The following is a 12,287-nucleotide window of genomic DNA, read 5'->3' on the forward strand; positions in this document are numbered from 1 at the left end:
TTTCTTGGTCAGTGTTACAGCATAAACTCAACTGTAGAACCGTGAATAAATTAGAGGGGAAGTGAATTTAATCGGTCGTATCTGACTCTTTTGGCCGCAGCAATTTTTATGTTATACGTAAATTATATATTTTCTTTACTGGGACCAAAAAAGCTATGGCACTTGAAAAATCTTAGACAGAAAGTAAATTTAAAGAGCCAAAATTAGACGCTTTCAATTGAAGTTGGTTTTTGTTGGTATATTTTCTTGATCAGAGCACACATCAAACTCAACTATGACACTTGAAATACCCTACATTGAAAACTAATCTAAACAGACTGAAGTTGACACTTGTTGACCAAATGAGGTTTTCGAGTCTTAAATATATATATATATATATATATATATATATATATATATATATATATATATAATTGCAATAAACATTGAATCACAAAAAGTACTTGCTCCGACGGGAGTCGAACCCGGATCTCTCACTTGCCGGGTGAATGTGCTACCGTTACACCACAGAGCGCTTACTTTTTCCGATTCAATTATTTTGTATTTGGCCGTATCTGTCACATATGCGTTTAAATAAGCAAACTAACATATGATCGGAAGACCAAATACCTGTCAAACGACTTTTATTTACATTAAATTGTATAAATGGCAATAGCCTATTTTTTAGTGAGGAGGAACTAACAACTAATAAAGTAAAATATATATTTAACAAATAAATTGAATTGTATATATTGTAATAGGAACTCCATCAAATTAAACAATTAATTAAAATTACGGCGTAATTGTACGTAAAAGATTATACAGAGACTTCTTTTTAATTTTTGTTCTTTCCTGATAATGGATATGAATGGATATGGATAATGAATATGGTTTTAATCAACAACCTTGTGGCAGAAACGATAATTACCTCGTTCGTTTTGCTTTTGAAACTGATATTTATACATATCTGGGTTTACAACCACCTTACTTTTCACACCATTTAAACGTAGGAAATATACTATGTTTTAAATGTTTGAGTTTTTAATCATGTATATCTTAATGCCAAAAACATGAAATTACCTGAAAATCTTAAAAACTGTACCTATCTGGTTTTAAAACTAGATGACTCAATTACCCTCATAGTTGCACTTCCAAAAAAACAATAAATGCCTTCATTGAACATGAACTCCAGGATTCAAAACGACCCCTAGTTGCAAAAGTTTATGTGGAAAACGCATCTAGTGGGAACGATAATTTACCCGATTGTCTGCTAGCTTGATACCCAATTTTGTTGCAGTATAGAAACCGTTCAAATTTTATAACATTCCACAAATCTATTATTTGTACCCAGATAAAAATTAAAAAGTGAATGCATGTATAATTTCTTCTAATTTTGTTCAAAACAATTATTTATATCGAACTGCTTTTGAGATGTCGATTACATGTAATTTTATAAGAAGTTTTTGATCACCAAGAACTGGTGAAAAATGCTGAAAAAGTTCGAAATTGGTACAAAAAGAGAACCTTAGAAATATATCGACTAAGTTTATTAGCCAGCTTGCTACTTAATTTCAGGTCAATATGCGCTCGTTCAAACTTGAAAATTGTGTTTGAAAAACGTTTATAAAAGACACAACCTATTTATAAATAACATTGTTATTGTAAAATGTATTTGAAATTTGGTATTTCTAAAAAGAATCATTTTTGGTTTCACAAAATTTACTTACTTCTTCTGTTTGGATCGTAAAGACTACTTGACTATTAAATTGTTTTTTATTGATTTTAAAATATATACTTTTAAAAATATCCTTTTGGGACCATAGTAGACAGTATAAATTATGATTAATCGTTTTCTATAGCTGTTCTGTTTTCATAAATATAGTATAGAAACAATTTTATTAATCTTATTATTTTATTTTATAAATAGAATTTTAAATTTTCACTATATTAATTTTCAAGGTTGAAACATTGTTGATCCACTATACGGTCTACTCAAGCAAATAAGCTGAGTGGTGAACTGTACATAATGCAGGTAAAGTGGATAGAGCGAGAGAGAACATCAAAGCTGACGTAGCATAGACTACTATAGTAGTAGGTCAGTTCAGATGCGCAGTCACTGCGTTTGTGTGTTGGCGTGTGTGACTTACACAGCCACTAAGAAATTACCATCAACCATCACTCAGACCTAGATCATTATAGATTTGATGATTAAGGTGAGAATTGTCACAACACAGACTACTGTAGTAGTAGTAGTAGTAGGTCAGATCAGATGCGCAGATACTGCGGTTGTGTGTTGGCTTATGTGACTTGCACAGCCACTAAGAAATTACCATCAACCATCACCCAGACCTTGATGATTAGAGATTTGATGATGAAGGTGAGAATTGTCACAGCACAAACTACTGTAGTAGTAGTAGGTCAGTTCAGATGCGTAGTCACTGCGGTTGTGTGTTGGCGTATGTGACTTTCACAGCCACTAAGAAATTACCATCAACCATCACTCAGACCTAGATCATTATAGATTTTATGATTAAGGTGAGAATTGTCACAACACAGACTACTGTAGTAGTAGTAGGTCAGTTCAGATGCGCAGTCACTGCGGTTGTGTGTTGGCGTATGTGACTTGCACAGCCACTAAGAAATTACCATCAACCATCACTCAGACCTTGATGATTAGAGATTTGATGATGAAGGTGAGAATTAATTATCACAGCACAGACTACTATAGAAGTAGGTCAGTTCAGATGCGCAGCCACTGCGTTTGTGTGTTGGCGTGTGTGACTTACACAGCCATTAAGAAATTACCATCAACCATCACCCAGACCTTGATGATTAGAGATTTGATGATGAAGGTGAGAATTGTCACAACACAGACTACTGTAGTAGTAGTAGGTCAGTTCAGATGCGCAGTCACTGCGGTTGTGTGTTGGCGTATGTGACTTGCACAGCCACTAAGAAATTACCATCAACCATCACTCAGACCTTGATGATTAGAGATTTGATGATGAAGGTGAGAATTATTATCACAGCACAGACTACTATAGAAGTAGGTCAGTTCAGATGCGCAGCCACTGCGTTTGTGTGTTGGCGTGTGTGACTTACACAGCCATTAAGAAATTACCATCAACCATCACTCAGACCTAGATCATTATAGATTTGATGATTAAGGTGAGAATTGTCACAACACAGACTACTGTAGTAGTAGTAGGTCAGTTCAGATGCGCAGTCACTGCGGTTGTGTGTTGGCGTATGTGACTTTCACAGCCACTAAGAAATTACCATCAACCATCACTCAGACCTTGATCATTAGAGATTTGATGATTAAGGTGAGAATTAATTATCACAGCACAGACTACTATAGAAGTAGGTCAGTTCAGATGCGCAGCCACTGCGTTTGTGTGTTGGCGTGTGTGACTTACACAGCCATTAAGAAATTACCATCAACCATCACTCAGACCTAGATCATTATAGATTTGATGATTAAGGTGAGAATTGTCACAACACAGACTACTGTAGTAGTAGTAGGTCAGTTCAGATGCGCAGTTACTGCGGTTGTGTGTTGGCTTATGTGACTTGAACAGCCACTAAGAAATTACCATCAACCATCAGCCAGATCTTGACCATTAGAGATTTGAAGATTCAGGTGTGAATTGTCACAGAACAGACTACTGCAGTACTAGTTCAGTTCTTAATAGATCACGTTATTCAGATCACTCGCTGTACTACAGACTACTAAAGTTATATATCAGCCCGCATAAAAATTGTCCGACGGTGCTTGGTCCATCTGAATCCACCACCGTAAACAAAGATACTAACTTTTTTATTTCATTCATCTGTTTTATATATGAAGTAAAAAGTATATCACCATAGTAGTGATATTGCAACACTACCTTAAACGTCATTGGACTATTGTGGTGCAGGCTGCTCTTGTAATTAACGAACAGGTATCAGTGGTAACTCCGTAATCACTGGAGGTTAAACACTAACCTTAATAGTTGACAGCTAAATAACACTTTTTTTAACATTTAGGCTTGCAACATGATATTTCGATAGTGTAAATTTTTCAGCTAACAAGATTCTAATACTTCATTCGATTTTTGTATATCTTTATCGTTTCTAGAAATCAAAAGACGTTATAGTTTTTCTGAATCATATTTTTAAATATCAATAAAACTATTTTTTATGTTAATTAGTGTAAAAGATTTCTCTCATTTAAGCATACCTTCATTTTGACGAACATTTCTTGTTGATGTCATATATTTAAAGGTACGTTTGCAATTCAATTTTCTTAGTTTTCGAAGCTAAAATGAAAGAATTTAACACAATAATAACAGTAATAATAGTATAATTAGAAACCAATCACCCTTAAATAGTTTTAATGAGATTATTATTCTAATTACACATGACAAATGTTTCTACATGGTATGTTTGTAATAAAACATTTTCTGGTGAATTTATATTTTACATACTTCACTCTACATAACTAAACAGGGACTAGTTAAATATACTGTTAGTATAGTGAATAAATTTTAAATCCGTAAATTTTAGATGTTGATACGCTTCAAATTAATCATTAATCAATTATATAATGGAGCTAGTTGTTAGGCACAATTTATGAAAGTCTTCCACAGACAACAAAAACAAATTTCTGCCTTAACTTTACTTTAGGTATAGAGTACATATTTTATAATTACTAAAGATCCATGCTATTCTTACAATGTCTACTAAACCAAAATAATATAGCATTACTTCCGAATGATAATTATACTTCAAAGTTAGTGATGCGGACACTGAACTCGAAGAGTTAGAAACATTTATAATAATGTAATATGAAGAAACCCTATGATATTTTTAAACAGAAATAAGTATATGTGAGGTTCACATTATTTTAGCGCTCATGACATATGTTAAAGAATTCTACATAGCGTCTTTTGTGTAACAGAAGCATAAACATTCAAACTGTCACATTTATAATATTTACGATTGGGATAATCCCTGGAAGGACGAATCTGCCTGTTTTGCAGACCACTCAGAGCGCCGTCCTTGTTTGTTCTGTCTGTTTTCGTTCTTTGAAAGTAAGAATATATGTAAACTTGCTAGAATATATATACTGCTCGCTTTTCGATATTTGTTAGCTATACATTAATATGTATTTGGTTCAGTTTAGAAATCAAATCAATTTGTATACACTAATCTGTGTTATTCATTATCAGTACGAAACGCACTCGCTGTCCACTCGATAATTTCTGAGCTCTCAAAGATTGTACTTCGTGCCTGGTGTATTGCTTTGTGATCCCATTAGCACCGAACACGTGACATACATTTTTCCTTAAATTGTTGTAGTCATAGAGACGGGAATGGTTCGTTAGGCCACGTTAGTGTTCGGTCCCACTGTTTTTGTTCCTTTAACTACTGTAAGTATTCTGTGCCACAAAGGAACTCATTTTATAGTAATTTTACGGCAGGGTTTAAATAATATCCAAAATAAACTAAATGGTTTAAACTCGTCGCTGTGCCATCCATAAGAAAAGTCACTTTCATTTAATACTATTGTCATTGCTGTCTGCAGTACAGTACAACTTCATAAAATGGTGAAAATTTGGAATCTATAAAAAATGTTGAAACATTTGTCCTAATTTCTCTACACATTGACCTAATTTGTGTTACATTATAAACATGAAAACAAATAAATGGCGAAATTGGTGTAGACGTTCTCAAAAAGAACGCTTACCAGGGGAAAGCATTTGAAATGAATTAATTAATTTAATATGCTAAGACGTAACAAGATTTATAAAGAGTTTACCAATATTTTTTTTTTTAATTAAATAATTATTTACGAATATGGAAGGTATTGTAATAAGATGAGGTATAGCACTCAGTTGACGATAACATGTACAGACAGGTAACCGGCTTAGCGCTTCGCTGCCCGAACAGCTGGGGTGCCTCACGACTGGGCTACCTCTGCGACCTTGCTTTTAATTTTTATTAATGGTTTATTGAAGAAAACAATTAATTTGAATGTTCTTTTACTTAAAGTATAGCTGTTTTTATTCTAGTGAGTATTTGCAGTTGTTATATAACAATATAGCTACAGGTCTAGACATTTTTAGGAAAACGTATGTATGAGAAGATTTAAATTTCAATGTAAATAAATATATAAAAATACGTTAATTTTTTTTCGCTTGCGTCTGAATTTTTACAGCCTTTAATTTATCACGAATAGAACTAATGCGTAATGTATTGTGATATCAAGACATAGAGGAAGTTAAATATTTAAAATATATAAGAGTAACATTGGATGACATTGGATGGGCATATATTTCTCTCTTACAGGCTTTACTAAAATATTGAATCAGAAAGTTTTACTATTTAAGAAAATAATGTTTGTGACTAAACATTAATGCGCACATTGTGTACTGTCTTAATGTAATCACAATTACAATATGGGCTGTCTTTTGAGAAGTTGATTTCATAATATGCATCGATAGACTGAGAGCAATTAAAAATAAAAAAAAAAAAAATAAAAATAGTTTATAATGAAAACAAACCACAGATCTAGTTTCTTTTGTTTTGTGAACTCAAAGTTTTAGCTAGAACACTTTTCATATTTTATGTTTTAGGACTATTTTATCAGGCTATACAGTTTAGGGACCGAAATTTTGATTCATAACAAAAGTTTTCAATAACAAATATTTAAATTCCTTAAAGGAAATATACACTTTTTAAGTATTTTAAGCTTTTGTGCAGTGTAATTACTGTTTTACTAGCTGTTACCAACATTTTAAAATAATCGTTTACAGTGGGTTTTGAGTTATAGAACTCTTGGTGTTTTACTGACTATGGTCTGGGAAAGAATGCAATATCACAATGTCAAGGAAGTCAACCTGTATTGCGTACCTTATGTGTAAACACTCACAGCTTGGTTGTATAAAAGTGTTTTAGTAGTATTTTCAAAAACAATATTTAAACTAAGTATTTCCAGTACAGTAATTTAAATTCGGAACTAGCGCAATCTGGAACAAGAAATATAGATAATTTATTATAATTTGAATTACATGATCGAGCACTGTGTAGTTTATTTAATATTTTATAAAATTAAAATGTCAGTCTCTTCGACGAACTTCAAATGAAACATCGAAGAAAATTTAAAGTGTTAACAGCGGTTTATTGTTAGTTAAATTTGGATTAAATATATAGATGTTATCAATATTTCTTCAAATTATAAAGTGTTTCGGGAAACTCTTACAATGTTTCTCTTCATATAAACCTTTCTTGGAACGTCATCTAATATTAAACAAAAACATCCAAATTAGTCCAGTCGTATTTTTATTTATAAGACCTTTTATTAAACGATGAAAATATATCATTTAAATATTAATTAAGTGATTTTTTATATATCTCAAGGTTAAAACCAATGCAACGGCATGCTTTAAGATAAGTTTTACAGTTATTAAATGGGTGCATTTTGATTGTTTTAATGGGTTTCACATTCTAATTAATATATTAAAAAATGTGTCTTTTATTATATATACTTCGGATTTTTACATTGAATAACATAGTATATGAAAATTTACAATACTTTGAGTTGTTCCCATTCCTTGTTGCTCAGTAACTTTTCTGATGTAATTTCTATAATAATTCTCTCCTCTGCTTTTTATTTTATTTGTTGGTACCACTTAAAACAAATCTTTCAATATTAGATAGAGTTGCAGGCTGCAGCTATAGATGTTAAACATTGCAGAGCGGAATTTTACAAGGTTTTAGAAACAAAGGATCACTTACAAAATTTCTTTTTATTACGTATTTTTAATACATAAGTTTTGGTTCGGGAGAATTTTGAAACGTATGCACTGACATGAAAGCAGTTTAAGTACACTCACTGATTATTGTTATTTCAAACAGACTTCAACCAATGTTGTCATAGATTTGTAACTACTTTCATACATGTACTCCGCAATTTCATGCCCAGCCTCCACCAATTAACAGTTTCATGACGACAATGTAGGCAGACGTGCAGAACTGTTATCAGTATCTCAGTCATACGATGCACAGTCCAAAAAATACTTTTTTCCCAAAGAATCGTATTTCAGTTATTACATATTGTATAGAAAACGGAATAGTTCGATAGACAATATAGATGTTGTGTGGTGATTTACAAGTTGTATTCCCACTCGTCTTTCTATATCTTTATATAGTAGTTTAAAGATGACGTGGACATTTTCACCACGTATCAAAGCATAAAATATCTCAGAAAATTACAGTTGGACTTGAAGTTGCTTAACATTTGTTGGCAGCAATGTTGATAGGAGCAGTGAAGAGCGACAATGTTGTACACTAGTTGTATTCTAGTATTGTATGTTGTATTCTAGTTTTGTGCTCACGTGGAATACCGTGGTTTAGTCTGACTTATACCTCGTGCCATTGCTGTGACGACTAGTCCGTGGTTAGTGCCGGTGTTCAGTCTGACGTACCTCGTGCCATTGCTGTGACGATTACTCCGTAGTTAGTGCCGGTGTTCAGTCTGACGTACCTCGTGCCATTGCTGTGACGATTACTCCGTAGTTAGTGCCGGTGCTCAGTCTGACGTACCTCGTGCCATTGCTGTGACGATTACTCCGTAGTTAGTGCCGGTGTTCAGTCTGACGTACCTCGTGCCATTGCTGTGACGATTACTCCGTAGTTAGTGCCGGTGCTCAGTCTGACGTACCTCGTGCCATTGCTGTGACGATTACTCCGTAGTTAGTGCCGGTGCTCAGTCTGACGTACCTCGTGCCATTGCTGTGACGATTACTCCGTAGTTAGTGCTGGTGCTCAGTCTGACGTACCTCGTGCCATTGCTGTGACGACTAGTCCGTGGTAGGTGCCGGTATTCAGTCTGACGTACCTCGTCTCATTACTGTGACTTGACTGGTCCGTGGTCTGTTTTTGTTTTAAGCATTGAAAGAGTTCAATATGGATATCCTTCTGAGGATTTTGATTGGTTGAGAGAAAAAGTACTCTCATTTTAAAAACAAAAACCTGAATAATTATTACGTCTGGAATGTCAAAGCTCGTGAAATAAAGATCAACAAATCGGATATTAAAGAAAAAACCAGATCGTTAGAAGAGCAGTTTCAGCGGGGCTGTAAGGAGAAAAATGTGGTTCTAGAAACCAATAATACAAGAAACAAAGCTCAAGTAGAGTGCTTTTGAAGTATTTTAAAACTGCTCCGAAGGCCACCAAGGAAGCTGGGTATCCAATCGTTACCGCTGACAGATATCAGCTAATAAATCACTGAACCTTTACACTGATCTGCCTATATCCTAAATATATTCTAGCCCGCCTCCTCATGCCTATAATAACACAAGATGCTGACTCAATCGCAAGTTCCTCTAGTATTGACTTCTTAGAAAGAACCTGCGAAACCCACTAAAATGTGAACAAACATGTTAGTAACCAATTTTAACAACTGCAAACTCTTGTTATCCTCAAAAATGTATCGTCAAAATTTGACGCCAGCATGTTGGAAACAAAAGTGACAACAAATTGTTGGCATCTTTTTACGCAATTGCAGCTTAAGGGCATACTGCGTTATATGTATATTAGTGTTATAAGTACGGCATTATATTTAACAAAAAGTAAACAAAGCTGTAGATGCTGTTAAGTAGATCTTTATTTCATATTCCAAATTAACATATCGATTGGTTGTATTTGTTGTTAATCAATCGTTTGCAATTATTTTAGGTGAACAAACCTTTCAAAGAGTCTTTATATTCTATACAAAAAAAAAACTAAAACTTTATTGTTTGTAGTATTAACACATTACTTACTTTACTAATTGAGAATCATACCCTCGCCTTGGAGTTTCAAATCCTGCGTTCGGAAACGAGTGGAATGTGTTCTATTAAACACATTCCACTATCGTGTTCTTCATGTCTTGCTATGAAACCACCTTTTTCGTTGTTTATTCTACATAACCACGCTATCTATCATATTTCTTAGTAGGTTCTAAACCTCAATAGTGTCTCTACCTGTTGGCGGAACATGGAACTATAATCAGTTTGTGTCAATAAGAGCATGTTTTGATATCACTCCATGTAAGACTGCACACAAGAGGAGTTGCTGGCACCGTTTTCTGACATTTTTCGTTTTTATTCGGTAAGTATTTGTCATTAACGTTATTCTTTTACTTCTAGTTATGCCCTAAATCTTCATTAAGTAAAATATGAGTTGAAAAAGACAGGTTATAACGCAAATGTTGATTTTAATTATGAAAAAGTAAGTGGTTTTTTCTTTGAAACCACTGTGCAGCAAGCGTATCACGGGTGGTTTACTTGTGAAACCACTGTGCAACTGGAACAAGTCTGTGAAATAAGAAGTGAACTTGAATAATTCAAGTCAGAATTTCTGATACATCATTGATATAACTAAATACAGTAGTGTAGGCCTATTTATTTATTCAACAAAAACGTTGGTATAGTTGAACTATAACTCGTAGGTATAGTTTTAATCTGTTTTTTCTAAGGCAATAATTTGGATATTGTTTGACGAACCCATATCACCCTCCAAAATTCCCTCATAAAACTCCATCAAGTCAATTGTGTAATTATTTTGGAACTTTGTTCCCAGAACAATGTCACATGAGGAAGACATACTAGCTTGGCTCAACGATCGATGCTCAGGTCATACCATCTGATTCCGAGTCTGAAGAAGGCGAAGAAGTTGACGATTCTGTTGAAAACTTCGTAGGCGAGTATGTTGTAGCTGATGATGGTATGTTACATCAAATTGATTATTTAAACTTGCGCAGCAAAGCGGTAGTGATGCATATGATAATGGCCCTGAAGCAGAGCTCCTAATTTTTCAACGTGTTCATGATCTAGAGATTGACAACAATGAGGATCTTGTAATAGAAAACAGAAAAACCTGCCCCACCTAATGAGATACTAAACGAACAACATGAGAATCATCCCCAACCAGAGAACATGGAAGTGGACAATAATGCTGTTAAGATACCTGCTGATAATACTGTAGATCAACAAGATGATGATGACAACCTGCCACTTGCAGTTCGGCTGTATCGAGAAGAAATAATATGGTACGAAAAATACCACAAGTCTAATCAAGTTCACGATTTTACTGAGGGAACAGGTCCAAAAGTAGAGACTGAATCTCCGATTGGAGCTTTTACTGCACTATATCATGATAGCCTAGTTGATATGCTAGTAAATGAAACAAATTTGTATGCCACTCAAAAAGTGAATGGTCCTATCAGACATCCGACGAACAACACTGAAATGCGCCTTTTCATAGGTCTGAATATAATGATGGGAATCAAGCATTTACCATCATACAGAGATTATTGGTCAGCAAGGCCAGAAATAAGGGACCCTTTCATATCAATCACATTGACACATTCAGTTATATTTGTATATTACCAACAAGCTATAAATACGCTACACTTTTTGTCGCTACAGGCTTCGCTGAGATTGTTAAAATATGTAGCTCATTTCATTCTCGAGATGAACTGCGGACAGATAGACAGACAGACAATCATAACAAAAAGAAGTTGATAAGAAAATGAAGTATCATATAACTCGTTCTTGTAGAAATGAAGTTACATGAAACATTTGAAATCTACATATGATATTTTTCTTGACATATATTGTCACATGATGTATTTATATTTTTTCATTAAATACTACACAACAGAAAGTCTACACACTGAGTCACTATAAAATTATGTATGTGTTTCGAATGGTTAGGCTACTTATGTTAATATGCTACATTTTTTAATTTCCTATGGGTGTATTGAGTTTATTTACATATTTATTTATTTTGCTATTTGCTCGTTGCCATCATGGTTATCCACAATTACAATGTAAAAATATTCGATAAAGCTATATGTACCATGGTTGAACTGTTCCTCGTATATAAATGAAGCATAATAAACAATTACAAGTCTATAGAACAGTTCCTTTTCAAGAGGTCGTACGGACAGACAGACAGAAATGAAGTTTTACATGAAGATTAGTTTTTAAATGAAGCCCAAGGATGATGGGCTTAGGTAGAGCTCAACCAATGAAGTTCATAAGTAATTATTGAAGCACTAATTATTTTCACCTGGTTAGAAGAGGCACCACACTAGTTGCAGATTGTACTATCTAGCTGAACATACGGGAGTCACGAAATTAAGATCTTAGCATTTCGTTGAACGCTTTTAAATATGATTTTCTGGAGTATACTACTTGATATTAAAAAGGTTTTGGTTTTACCCCTCTTTAAAATAATACATATTTTCGTTTGATCACAGTAATTATTGAAATGT

Source organism: Homalodisca vitripennis, chromosome 3 (assembly GCF_021130785.1).
Source record: "Homalodisca vitripennis isolate AUS2020 chromosome 3, UT_GWSS_2.1, whole genome shotgun sequence".
NCBI lineage: Eukaryota > Metazoa > Arthropoda > Insecta > Hemiptera > Cicadellidae > Homalodisca > Homalodisca vitripennis.